Source organism: Struthio camelus, chromosome 21 (assembly GCF_040807025.1).
Source record: "Struthio camelus isolate bStrCam1 chromosome 21, bStrCam1.hap1, whole genome shotgun sequence".
Lineage (NCBI taxonomy): Eukaryota > Metazoa > Chordata > Aves > Struthioniformes > Struthionidae > Struthio > Struthio camelus.
The window spans coordinates 6,267,903-6,280,968 of NC_090962.1; the positions used below are offsets into that span (position 1 = coordinate 6,267,903).

Genomic DNA, 13,066 nt, shown 5'->3' on the forward strand with positions numbered 1-13,066 from the left:
GAGGCGGCCTCCTGCCCTCCTTCAGCCTACCAGGCCTCTGCCACAAAAAACAACCCATCATGGGTATAAACTGTGCAAAGATGCATTTCTCTTCCCTCCCTCCCCACCAGCACCCTTTTTTCTTTTGGCTCGCTGCCTCCTTCATCTCTCCCAAGCAGTCAGGCCCAGTACAACTGGTCTGCACTGGGAAGCCTCCTGGGGTCCCATCGGTCCCCTGCCACAGGCAGCGCCATAAATTTACACTGCTCCTTTAAGACGTTATCTTTTAATTTGGTGCTCCCCCTCTCCCCTCCTCAACTAACTGATTTATTAGTTTACATCTCATAAATTGTAACCCCTTGCCTCCCCCTTCACCCTCCCAGATGCCATAAATCCCCTTCAGGGCCTCGTCACCCTTCTGCACGTGGTGCAGCCCCCTGCCCCCCAAAGTCACCTCCGAGTCCCCAGGGAGCGCGGGGCTCATTTGCTGGGGGTTTGGTCTAGCTCGTCTCAGCAGCTAATCCCTTGGGTGGCTCCTGTCAGATTATTAATTAGCTAAAGCGGATCGGCCCTGGAACAACATGCGGTTGGACTTCAGATAAAACAGGACGGCAAAGGCTTGGCATGTAGTTGTTTAAAGAGATATTGTCCCTTTTTTCTCCCCTTGCCTTCTCCTGGGGTGGGAGGAGGAGACAGGACACTGTCACGGCTGCTTGCATCCCCCCAGCCGATCGCCACTCGGCTCCCGGGCGTGCTGAGGGAGCACAGGCCTGGAGGTGCGCAGGTCGGGACCGGCGGGCACCGCTCCCTCCTCCCGCTCTGCGGCATTTAAAACTTTTCCAGATGTCGGACAGACTTTAGGAACCTGTTCAGAGGCAGTCGACACTCGGTAGGAGGGTCTCACAGCTCCTCTCTGCCCCTTGCTGTCTCTCTCCCACGCGTTGCTCCCTATGGAAAACTCGGTCTTTGCAACTATCCCAAGAAACGCGCGGCGCAGGCCAGCAGCTGAGACAAGGGGCCGTGGTTATCCCCACTCCGCGAGCAGGCACCTTGGACCACAGGAAGCCATGCAGTTTGAGTGTGCAGGTTTTAAAGGCCCCTCGCCTATGCAGTCCAGCCCTCCAGGGCAGAAATAAGGAGCGAGGGGTCTCACACGTCTCACTACTGGTCTCACTACCGGAAAGCCTGCAACAGCTCGCTTCAACAAGAGTCTTAGTGCGACCGACGCCGGGGAGCAGCTCACCTTCTCACTCCCTTCCCACTTTGGATTGTTTTGACTCAAACCGGTGAAGCTGAAATATCGAGTCACTACGGCACTAAACTTCATTACAAGCTCTTAACAGAGATTACTTAATAAAAAACAGGCTGCTTTAATTGCTTTTCCCCCATTAGCATTTCTGGAGGAGCAAACTGATTAATTTGAAGAGGTGCATTCCCCCCACCCCTCGTGCTGGCCTGTGAACCAGACCTCCTTCCCACACCAGCCTTGTCCCTAAGAGCATCCCAGAGAGCAAATAGAGAGCTCAGAGCCGCAGGACTCTGAAAAACAAAGGGACCGAGGGCCTGGATGAACAGATGGGAGTAATGGAGTGAAGCAAACAAGGGAAAGAGAAATCTCCTTTCCTTTCCGGCGAACCCATAAAAAGTGGCACAGGGGAATGAGCAAGAAGTGCTTAGGAGAGGATAGGGTAAAGCGAGGACAGTGTGGCAGAGTTCACAGAAAGAGCCAGGAGCTGCCAGGTGGCTGATTTGGTGGCGTCTCCCCTCCACCATCGCCCGCACTAGCAAAGCGGACACGGGGCTGTGGGGCAGAGGCGATAGCTTCAGGACACAAAGAGAAGCACTGTCAGTGCCCTCTGCAGCTGGGAGAGGGGTGGGAGGCAGCTCCGCAAGGGGAGCACGGTCTGGATTGTCCAAGCGTGGCCCAAAAGGCTGGGAATTCGGTGCTCCCAGTGTGCACCCGCAGTGGTCCCTTTCCCTTATTCGGGCCCTATGTGGGTACATCTCGTTCCAAAGCGGGGGGAAACTCTCCCCCCATCACTGTCTGACCAGCTCAGAATAGGACCCGCAGCGCTCCACTGCCGACCTGGTCCCAGGTAAAACAAGTCCGCAAAAACATTCCTGGCCTTGGGGGCAGCTGAGTTCAGCTCCTGTTCTAACTAGCCCCGAAGAGGGAGGATGGCAAGCGGGTTCCCGAGTAGGCTGTTCTCTAGGTCAGCACACTTCAGGGACACGGTAATCAAGTAGGAATTGTTTCCATGTGCCAGCTCTTGTCAACCTTGCAATGCTTAGTGTTTTTCTTAAAGCCTGAGATCTTGGAAGTTGCATAAGATTTTTGTTTTGTACAACAGTATAGGTATAGTGCTATCTCTCCCTCTGCTCCCTTTGCTCTCCCAGTAACAGGGCAGAGCAATCTGAAATGTGATCTGTGCGCATCGGAAACACATAGAAACCTTGGTATTACTAAGCTTAATAATTGGGGTAGGGAGTAGTTTTTGACTTTTGAAAGGACAAGCCTAGCAATACTGTTTTCTCATTTTACTTTCAAACTCACCTTCCTTTGTCCTCTCCCGTTTTCTCTATGTCCTATTAATGTACAGCTAAGACAAACTTAGCAAGAATCACAAGAAAGACACTGGGACAGATCATAAAACTGCCCTGGCAAAAAACAGAATAGTTCTGCTGGCTGAAAATGCAGCTTTGCTGCTTTACATCAGCAGATGGCTTACCTGTGGCTTTTAATGGTTAATATATAACTGCAGCAACAACAAAAAAGCCCCAGCATTAACACAGAATTTGTCAGAAGCAATACGCTAAAACAGCCTTTCCATATTCACCTCAAGTAGTGAGATAAGCCTTACTTCCAGTACTGTCCCACAGGCTGAAAACTAGCTCTGGAATGAATCCCCAGTGGAAGGCGTCAGAGAAGAGATCACATTTACTTTACAGTATTTGTTCATTTTTCAAATTTTTTGTTTTTATCAAAAGATTTCCAAGAACTGCATTTTGAACATGCATCTGCCTCGAACACTCATGTGCATACTTAGCACTGAGTGCTCCAAGTGCTTTCGAGCCAGGTCTCCCTGAGGAACTCCAGCAGGTCAGCGTCCCTGCTGCTCATGCTGGACACCTTCCTGACTGCCTGACGGCCCCCCGTACCGTGCCTAGCAGAGACCAGAAATGTTTCCAAGCTTTCTAGACCAGACTTGAACATATTCCTAAACGTCTAGTGGAATCTAGCAAACTAGCTGAGCACTATTAATCTTTTCTTGTAGACAGTTGTTTCATGAGGGTACCACAGTATCACTGCCTGCATCACAGCTGAGATCTGCCACCGCATCTAGCAAGAGCAGGAAAAAATAATGTCAGATGGCTAAAGGAATCAGGAGATCAGGCTTCTCCTCCCAACTCTGCTTCTGAGTCATTATTAGCATAAAATCAGGTTTGTTACATCACTGAAGCTTGAGTAAATAAACCAAGACTCATCACTGTTTTATTTTGCAATACCTCAGTGGGCTCCTCTCTGTACAAATAAACACTAGTAATGTTCATTGCAATTGCAGGTATATGGGGAAGGAGAGCAATGAAGCTCCTAAAACAGTCTAAAACCTTTAAGAAGAGCAGCAGGGCGAAATGACAGAATTTTTGAAGGTACTGATTTTCACAGTCCCTGCATTTAAAAAAAGTAAAAAGACGATCCTTACTTGGGGAGACTAAGAGACAAACAAGCCCTGCCTTGAGGAGCCTGCTCTGACAATGCTGACGGGTAAGAAAGATTGGGAAACAGAATCTCTTCTGAGGAACCAAGGCTGAAATCCTGACTCCAATGAGGTTGTTTATGACAAAACTCATCCTCGCTTTAATAGTGCCAGGATTTCACCTCCATAATTTGAAGTGTGAAGGCAGAATCCATGAGAAAGAGATGGACATCATCACCACCAACGGCTCTAGGAGACTGAGAGCACCGCAAGGTCAGAGGAATGACTGAAGGCAGCTGGGAAAGCAAGGTATGAATTAATGCAGGCCTGGCCCAGTCCTGTCCCCTCCAGTACTGAACATCCCTCTTCCATCTGAGTTTTTGGAGCAGACTGGCTCTGCTATGTGACAGTCCGCCAGGCAACTGTTGGCACTTGCCTAAGCACCTAAGCACCCTAAAGGGCTAAGCTGCTCTTCAGCACATCCATACCCGTGAGCTCTGTGCAAGCATCTCCCCACACTAGAGCTGTCTGCACACAGAGCTCCTTCGGCAGTTGGGCAGATTCCCGCTCAGAGGACTGCCCCATTGCCTGGAAACCTCTGGCTAGCTTTTGCTCCTTAGACAACTAGTTCCCCCTCATGTGGGCCGCTGTAGGCGCAAAATCACTAGGTGCTTGACACAGCAGGGGTTTTTGAAGGGCTTGCAGCTATGCTTAACTTTAGGTTCAAACCACAGTCCTTGTGCACCCCTCAAGAGCCTTATAAACGTTCCTTCTTCGAACACTGGCATCAGGGCCCTCCCTTGAACCTCTGAGCCTTTCAGCCTGCTCAGATTCCTCAGCCAGACCTGGCCTTCAATCATATTGATGATGCCATATTAGCATCCCTCATCACTCAAACGAACAGGAGGTGCTAAGGACCTTACTGGATCTGGCCTCAGTCCCATTGCAGGATCAGCTATGGTAAGGATGGTTATCAGACCTGCTGAGCACATGATACTCTTTCCCCTCCTTTGACTTCCCCCCATTCAGCTTTCCACAGCCGCCAACCAAACATCTGATCGAAGGCCCGGGGGAGGGAGTCAGAACTGTCCACTCTGGTTATGAGTGAAGGTCATTGATCTAGCGCAGACCAGGGATGCGGAAAACAGAGGAGGGAGGAAAAAACCCTCAGAGAGAAAGGAGAGCAGGAGAGAAGCAGGGAGAGACAGTGTGTGAGTGAGCGCAGGGAAAGGCAGCGGAAGTGGCTGAAACATGGTTTCACACTCCAAGACCCAAGGGCTGTTGTCAACCCGTCCTTCATGCTCACATCTTGTCACACTAGAGGTCAGGTCTCCCAAGCGTTCCTGGAGAGCTGAGCTAGCCCATATGGCAGGCAATATGTTAACAATATGGATCAGCTGCTCGTCAGGGCCTGAGCAGATGGATGTGACAACCCTGCTCTTATCCCAGACAGGCTTTTAACATCTTCCCTCTCCTCTACTCAGCCATACCGGAAGAGCTCTGCCCGAGAACTACTGCCTCCAGCCTAGGTGGACCGTGGGGCCACAGGTCAGAACAGGCAGTATGGAAATACCCGCCTTGCCTCATCTGCATGGAAGCAGGAGGAGTAGAGCCCCATTCAGACCAGTGCAGGCAGGAACCAGGCCAAACTTTCATCCAGGGAGAGCGTGCTGTAAATGGAAAGACCTCGCTGTAATCCAGATATGTGCCATTAACTCCCAACCAGGATGATACAGTAGATACTGTATTCAGATATATGTATATGGCATGTTACCACCAGATGCCACATGTTACAGTCTAGACTGAGTTTTGTAACTGCCTGGGAAAATTTTCTCTCACAGAACAAGTAATACATAAATAGATGTATATTTTAATGGGCAAGTTAAACTCCTCCTGGCAAAGGCAGGCAAGTTGATTTCATACACAGGCGGGTAAATTTCCACAACGATTTTGCAAGGCTGTTTCATATTCCCCAGCCCAGCTCGGGATCTGAGCCGTCGGGGACTGCTGGGCTGGGCCCGGCTGCACTTCTGAGGAAGGCAGCGTTCCCCCCTCGCTTCATTCGCCGTCATACCTACGCCGCGATCTCAAGGATCCTAGCAAAATAATGCAGTCAATCTCGGTTCACCCCCAAATTTAGGTTTACTTTAGGATTGAAGCACGGGGAAATATTTTGCAAATTCAAACAAAAACAAAGCAGGGATTTCTAATCGTTTTCCACATATATATCTAGATTTTTTTCTGCATAACATCATCAACTGAACAAGAAAAATCCGTCCAACCCTTATAGCTCCAGGACTAAACAGCCAGCTTGTGCCTATAAACAGAAAGTGAAACTGCAATCACAGCCTAGGGATGGGCTCTGGAGAACGTGCAAGCAGCCTCTGTAGCCCAAAGTAAATTGAGCTTGTTTTCCAAGTAGAAACCATATAACTCGCTCCAGGGCTCAAGTCTGGAACACAGGGATTCCTAGTCCAGAGCACAAGCGATCGCAAAGCCACACGCCTGAAAGGCTAAAGGCATCTATCTCCCTTCACTGAAGGGATGCTTGTAAAACTAGGAGAACCTCAGAAAACAGCTGGAGTCCAGGGAAATATTTCAACTGTCTCTAATGCGCTTCTGTCCCTTAGAAAATAGCCCCCAAAGGACACTCAACTTTGCACAGACAAAGCACCCGGTAGGTGCTAGGAGAAGACGACAAACATCAGAAAGGGATTACTGATCTGCAAGCACCTGAACCCAAGCGCTTAAGGAATTCCTGATGTATCAGTCTCCTCCTCCTGCCTTCTCGTCTCAGAGGAACTGCTCATTCCAGGTCTGTGCCAGACAGACCTCCAGGGCTTCAGTGCCAGGAGTCGCACAAGCAGAAAGCTGTGAGAGCCATCACTGGAAAAGGTCCCCCTGCTGAAAAAATGGACCCAAAGACTACAGAGCAGCTTCCGCAGCAGAGCTTTTCCCCTTGATTTTGTGCCTCTGGAGATAAATTAAGGATGTGTGGCAGCAGATTCACCTGCTGCAGTCAAATCTGAGAATCTGGGTCTTATTGGTAAAATCTCAAGGCTCCCTCTTGTTCCAGCAGCGTGCTCCCTTCAGCAGAGCTCGGATTAGGCAAGCCCTCTCACCTCTGGAGCCCCAGGAGGGCGCTTGCCTCTGCTTGGAAAGGGCACACAGGCGCTTCAGCAGCTCATGCAGGGATAAGGGCCAGAGTTCCCTTCGCTAATAGTTCAAAACCAGCCTCTCCAAATAAAGCATGCCAGACCCTGGAGGAGTTTGAGCGCTGGGAAGGTGTGGGAAGGCACTGTTCACCCATATCCCATCCCAAAGCACACTTTACTGGCAGATTTACTGAAAGCACTCAGTTCTGCAGGTTCTGAGCACATGGCAAGAACTAAGCCCTGCTGAGTCTTAGAGGATCACGGCTGTTGCTCTTTAAGGTAAGGCACCCAGAACATGAGTAAATTCCTTCCTGCCACACACAGCCAAGGATGGACAGCGATAGCTGAAGCCCTAGACCAGCCCCATGACTTTCCCCTTCTTCCCTCTTCCTGAGCCAATACTGTCCCTCCACCCTGGTTCTTCTAAGTTCAGGTTCTCAAGCTGCACCAGCATGGCCCTGTCTCAGCTGAATCTGTGCCTCAGAACAGCTTTGGATACGTTGCTTTCCCACAGTATTATCTGTGGCACAGAAGCAGCAAAAGCTAGAGCAACTTCAGGATGCACTTCAGGATGCTTATCTTCATTCAGACATCACCATCATCTAATGGTGTCAACACAGTATGGAGATACCCCCTAACAAAACCTCCACCTCCTACAGATTAGACATAACAGCATCATACATAGCCCAGGCACCGCCAGGATCCTCAGCCCCTCCTACCTGAAGCAGTATGGCAGTGCCTCCAGGGTAGTTCCCAACCCCCCAACCATCAGGAAGAGATACTTTATCCCACTGTTATCCTACAGTTGCTCTCCTCTGGGTCATGCTGTGCCATACCTTTCTTTGTAGAGAAGCTGTGATGGGAGTCAAGCAGTGAAGAAAGTAAAATGGCTTTTAGAAAAGCAGAGTCCCACCCCCTCACAACCATGCTGAGTTTCCCACCAAGACCACAGACATTTTAAAACTCCTCATCTTTGTGACGCAAGTCAATCAGAAACTGCCCCACTCAGAACTCACCCAGGGGACTCCCTTGGCCGCCTGTTCAGGCACACCGCTTTGCTAATCGCTAACACTGAACACTAGCCCATTTTGAAAAAGATGACTAAGATGGGGAGCTATTCAAACCAACTCTTTGCTGTGTCCAGGAGGTGCTGAAATGGGCAGCAACGCCAGGCACATGATACAGACCCAGTCCTACTTGTAAGCCAGCCCAAGACAAACCAACACCCCAGCATGCATTCATGACCCAAACGCTGACTTCCAACAGCTCTTCTAAACTTCATAGGCTAGAGAGACATTCCCTGGGGACTTGACTGGATGCTCTAGAGAGCCCAAATCAGTCCAGTTCTACTTCAGAGCAGAGGGATTGATCACAGAATTAAAGCGAGTACCTTGCATTGAGGAGTCACAGGTTTCAAGGTCCATTCCAAAGTACAAAGCCAGGAGAGAAGTCAGGATCTTTGTTTTGGAGGTGGTCTCAGGTGAAGACAGTGTGAATCTGATGAGTTCCCTTCACTTGGTGAAGTCTCTTTGCCCTGAGGAGAGGTTCAAAAGGAAGTGAATATTACTTACTGAGCGCTACAAGAGCCCAGGTGAATCACGAGCACAAGCAGTGACGCTGGCCTCAAATGCCACAGCCACCCACAGACTTCAGCCCTCGGTCACACACAACAGCCCAGCAAGGCAAGGCGTTCCAGACCTTGCCAAACACACTGCATCCCAATCCCCTTTTCTGCCATTTGTGATACTAACAACTCAAAAGGTCAGGGTACAAACCCCCTCGGTGACCATCCAGTGCGCCACACACTTAACTTTCCCCCAAGAAAAGCCCAGGCCAATGAGAAGCAGAAGCCTACAGCACTACGCCATTTATCGCAAAGAGCTCCCCGCTGTCGCCAGCTGAGCATTTCTGCACATGTAAGATCACGATGCCATCCCTCCTTTGGCGGGGTGGGGGGATCATTCGCTTGTGTTTGCATTACAGCTACCAGTACAATAGAGCTCTGTCGTCAATCTTGTACACCCCCACACCAAATGTAATTCCCTAGTCCCAAAGACATTACAAATATAACCAGACGAGACAAAGGAAGAATTATTATTTCCAGCTTACTGAGGCACACAGTAATTAAGTGACTTGTTAAAAGTCACTCCGCAAATCTGTGGCAGAATCGGGAACTGAAATCTCTCAAATTTCAGTCCGAGAGCTGGACAACGAAAGTCCCACCTCCCTTCCTGTTCTTCTTGGATGTATACTTCCACCTCTGCAACAGGTTTCACCCTTCTCCCCCACTTTCCAAAGTCAGTTAAGACAATTCCCTTCCATTTCCTGTGTTGGAGGAAATGGATAAATACACCAGATTAGAAGAACAAGAACTTTTACCTTACTTACAAAATTAAAAATGTCCTAGCTTGAACGTTTGACAGAAGCTCAGAAGCTTTGGACTCTTCTGGGAGGTGGGATTTCTAGACTGGATGGTTTTTTGTTGTCGTTTTTTTTTTTTTTAATTTCCATCAGACAAGAATAAAAGAAGCAAAACAAAAGAGGGCTGTTGAGATCAATTTGTGATAGGTGCTGGGCCAAAGAAAATGGAGCCAAAGAAGTCAGAACCCTGCAACCAGCAACCTTTGTGTCAATTTAAGCAAATATTGTGGCGTTTCCATGGCAATCCCTGTTTTGAATATCCACTACACTCACTTTTTAAAGGGCTTTTCCTGTTTGCGTTTCAACTTCAAAACCTGTAAATATTTTTGGCCTTAACACATCCCTACCTCCCCCAACCCCTGAAATCAGCCGCTATCAAAGCCGTGACGTGAAGTCCTCTGTCTGAAGTACGCCAATGCAGTGAAAATTCACAGCAAAAGCAGGCTGGCAACCCACCATGTCTGGGAACAGCAGAAGCGGGGCTGGACCTTTGTCCCGCTCTCTCAGCGGTGCCAGGCTCTTTGCAGCAGTAGGTACAGGAGCCTGTTTCTTTTTCACAGCCCGATGGGTGAAACGAGCGCTCACAAACACACGGCTCTGATAGCATCGGCCCAAGGCAAGGAGAGCGCAGCAGGTGTTTCGCAAGCCTCCCTGCACCCCGCTCTGCCAGCTCCGGTCACCTCTGACCCACCATACCAGCGACTGTTGCTGCTGGAAGCCTCTTCCGGTGACCCGCCGTGGCCGGCTGCCTCGCACAGCCCCACCGCTGTCCCCCCGTCCTGACCTGCGACTCCTTTCCTTCTGCCCTAACCCCAACTGAACCAAAGCTGTCAATCACAATGATTTATGTCATGCTGCGTCATGTGCAAGCGGGAACGAAGAAGAGTTAACTTTGTCCTCACTTGCAACCTGAAGGAGGGTTCAAATTCTCAGGCTTCCTCAGAAGCAGCTTGCAGGTACCTGCTCAATCACTCCGACTTTGCTCCACCAACATAGAGCCCACGGGGAAAGTCCTCCGCTGGTGCAACGTGCCTTGGTCAGGTGCCGGTATCAGCTGTCAGATCTGAGCACCAGGAGGCTGGTATTAACCCTCTCTCCAAAGCACAAAGCCGCACATGCATTTAATGCCACTTTCTGCAAGACTCGAGGTGCATGCAAACACCTCCTGCGGCCCTTCAGAGCCCGGTGAGGGACAGGCAACCCGGAGCCCCCGCTTTCTGCAGCTTCGGCCTGTGCTGCCAGACTGCAGCCCCTCCCGGCAGCCGTGGGAGTGCACTGGTTAATTCTGAGTTTCCTGGCTGTGATGGATTTGTGCCAGGCCTCAAATGTTAGCTTAGTGTAATTTTTGGGAAGTCAATTTCCTTTGTTTTTTTTTTTAAACTTGTTGTTTTTCTTTTTGGTTTAAATTTCTTTTTTTCCTCTTCTTTTAAATGGAAAAGTAGGAGCATTCAAATAAGCATCAGGACAGGGCCGTCCATCCATAGATCGTAGTTTCCCAAGAGCATTTTATAGGCACCATGGTACGTGCACAGAACAACCATGGAAACAAGCACCAAGTGGCTTCAAAAGCCGTTACGCTGAATGCCCGCAGAGGCATTCAGCCCGCAGCCCCCAGGCGAGCGGGCCCTACTCTCACACCAGCAACGTCGCTCCTCCGTCCTGACCACCTCTCCCACAACGCCGGGCGCTTCGGATGCCAGGAGACAATGCAGGATGCCTAGTGTCCTGGCCAGGTTCCAGCTCAGGTAATTATATCTTACAGCAGTTTCAGTTGGATATTTTATCCCTTCTTCACTTCCGGTCCTGGACTGTTGCACAGGGAGTTGCTAAAACAGCTGTTCAGTCCCACCCAGGATGTGAGTGCGTGCCGGGCGGCTGGAGGGAATTCAGAGCCCCGGCGCTACAGCATACAACCTCCTTCGCAAACATACGGGGACATATGTTCTTACCCGCATCCCATAATACCCCCAACGGAAGAGTGATGTGTGGACCTGGCAAAACAAAATGAGCCTCCATTCAGGGAACCTCCAGTTTCTGGAGGCACGTGCTTAACGCTGTCGAATGGAGCGGTCATTTGGCACACGGACACTGGCTGTTCTCCTTCCTTGCAGGCAGGCCCTCCTTCCAGCACCCCACCAGCACGGAGAACCTAAAACTTGTGGCGCCAGCGGGGAAGGCTAAGGACTCGGCGCTCAGCCTGCCTCGGCTAACAGCGTCGCATGCCACGAGGGACACGAGCGGTGCTGAACGTGAAGGAAAGCCCGGGCCAGCTTAGAGCGCCCATGAGAACGAGCCCTCGCAGCGTTCATGATGAGGCAAATCAAAAAGCGCCGGTCAACACCGACCCCTTTGCCGCTAACAAGCCACAAACAGGAAAGGCTTGCAGGGCAACGCTGGACCGTCTCCCCAAACCCTGCCAACATGCAGGGTTCAAAGGGCAAGCAAAGATGCCAGCCCTCCGGCCTCCCAAGGGAGCTGCCCTTGGGCTCTCCTCACAGCCACAAGAATTCAGAGCCCTTTGAAGCCATCCAAGACGCAAGGAAACGCCGACCCACCGACCCACTCTCCACTCGGGACAGCTCAGAAGCCCCCGTGCTTTGTAAATGGGCTCTATCAAAACTCTGTTTCATGCCCCCTTTGTCTTCTTCTCTTAGAAGATTCTGGACTAGCTCCTCACCGGGTGTAAAATCAGTGCAGTTTCAGCGGCTTCGGTGAAGTCATGCCAGTTTAAACTAGTTGAGGATCCGGCCCTCCAAGTTACTGGAGTTGCCAGTTCTTCCTTTGGATAATCCTGAGGGTGATTTCACAGCAAGCAGCAGCACAGGCCCAGCCAGACTGGCAGGATCAGCTGAGCTTTTCTACCCCCCACGAGCAGGGCGGTCTGCGGCAGAGTCCCTAATGCGAGACCCTGCTGGAGTAACACCAGGCATATCATCTTCTGCTTCTTGTACTGAGTTTTCTCCTCTCTGTGAGAGATAGATACAGCCCACAGCAAAGGCCTCTAGGCTTTGGATCTCGATTTCCTAATTGCTATGAGCGGGGAGCTGTTGCCTTTCAGGGGACTGTCCCATACAGCACATCGAATGGCAAGAGTTACAAGTGCGTTTGGAGGAGGTGCAGGAGCAGAGCTGGTCACCCACCCAGCAGCAAAACTAAACCAGTTCAGGTCTTTGCTCGCTGCTGTGGTAATGGATGTCTCTCTGAGCAAACCAAGTGTGGTCTTCCCCTCCCTGCACGCCTGTACTCGGAGGAAGGTGAAGAGCCCATCACTGCCTGGCAACTGATGAGCGCTGAGTGAGCAGTTACGGATCCCTTACTCGTCCCCAGGTCCGCTATCACCCTGCCATCTCCCCGAACCCCAGCTACCCGCGAGGGAACAGGCCGCCCGGGCACAGAGAACGTGGCACGGCTTCAGCAGGCACAGGGTGCACAAGAACTTTCTGTGCTCTGCCCTCACAAGTCCTTCGCCATCCCCCCCCAGAGCAATTTTCTAGGCAACAGCGCGGTTGCATTCCCTTCCCTATCTCCTAATAAATATCATGCTAAGCAAGATGAGTATCTTCTTCCCAGACCAAGCAGCATGACCCACTTTCTGAATCAGGGCAGATGCAATTGGGCCCTGGAGTCCTGGACCCCTCCCAAAGCTGAGAGATTTTGTAACAATTACAGCAAGAAGCAGAAGGAATAGAAAAGTAATAAGTGATCAAAGAGTGCAGTGGTGGAGCTGAAGCTGTGGTAATTACTGCTCCTTGCCATCCTACGCTCTGGCATTTTCCTAGGACACTGAAGCAACAGCCCCATGCACATTCGCAC

The 13,066-nt window shown here is 50.6% G+C and overlaps 1 protein-coding gene across 4 annotated transcripts in view; it reads right to left on the reverse strand.

The window, feature by feature from the left end:
• CASZ1 (castor zinc finger 1) overlaps window positions 1–13,066 on the reverse strand; it is a 262,426-nt gene that overhangs the window by 158,167 nt on the left and 91,193 nt on the right. For all 4 annotated transcript variants that reach the window (XM_068915714.1, XM_068915715.1, XM_068915717.1 and 1 more), the window contains exon 2: window positions 8,223–8,366. The gene's annotated coding sequence lies outside the window, so the exon portion shown is untranslated. The remainder of the gene's footprint in view (window positions 1–8,222; window positions 8,367–13,066) is intronic.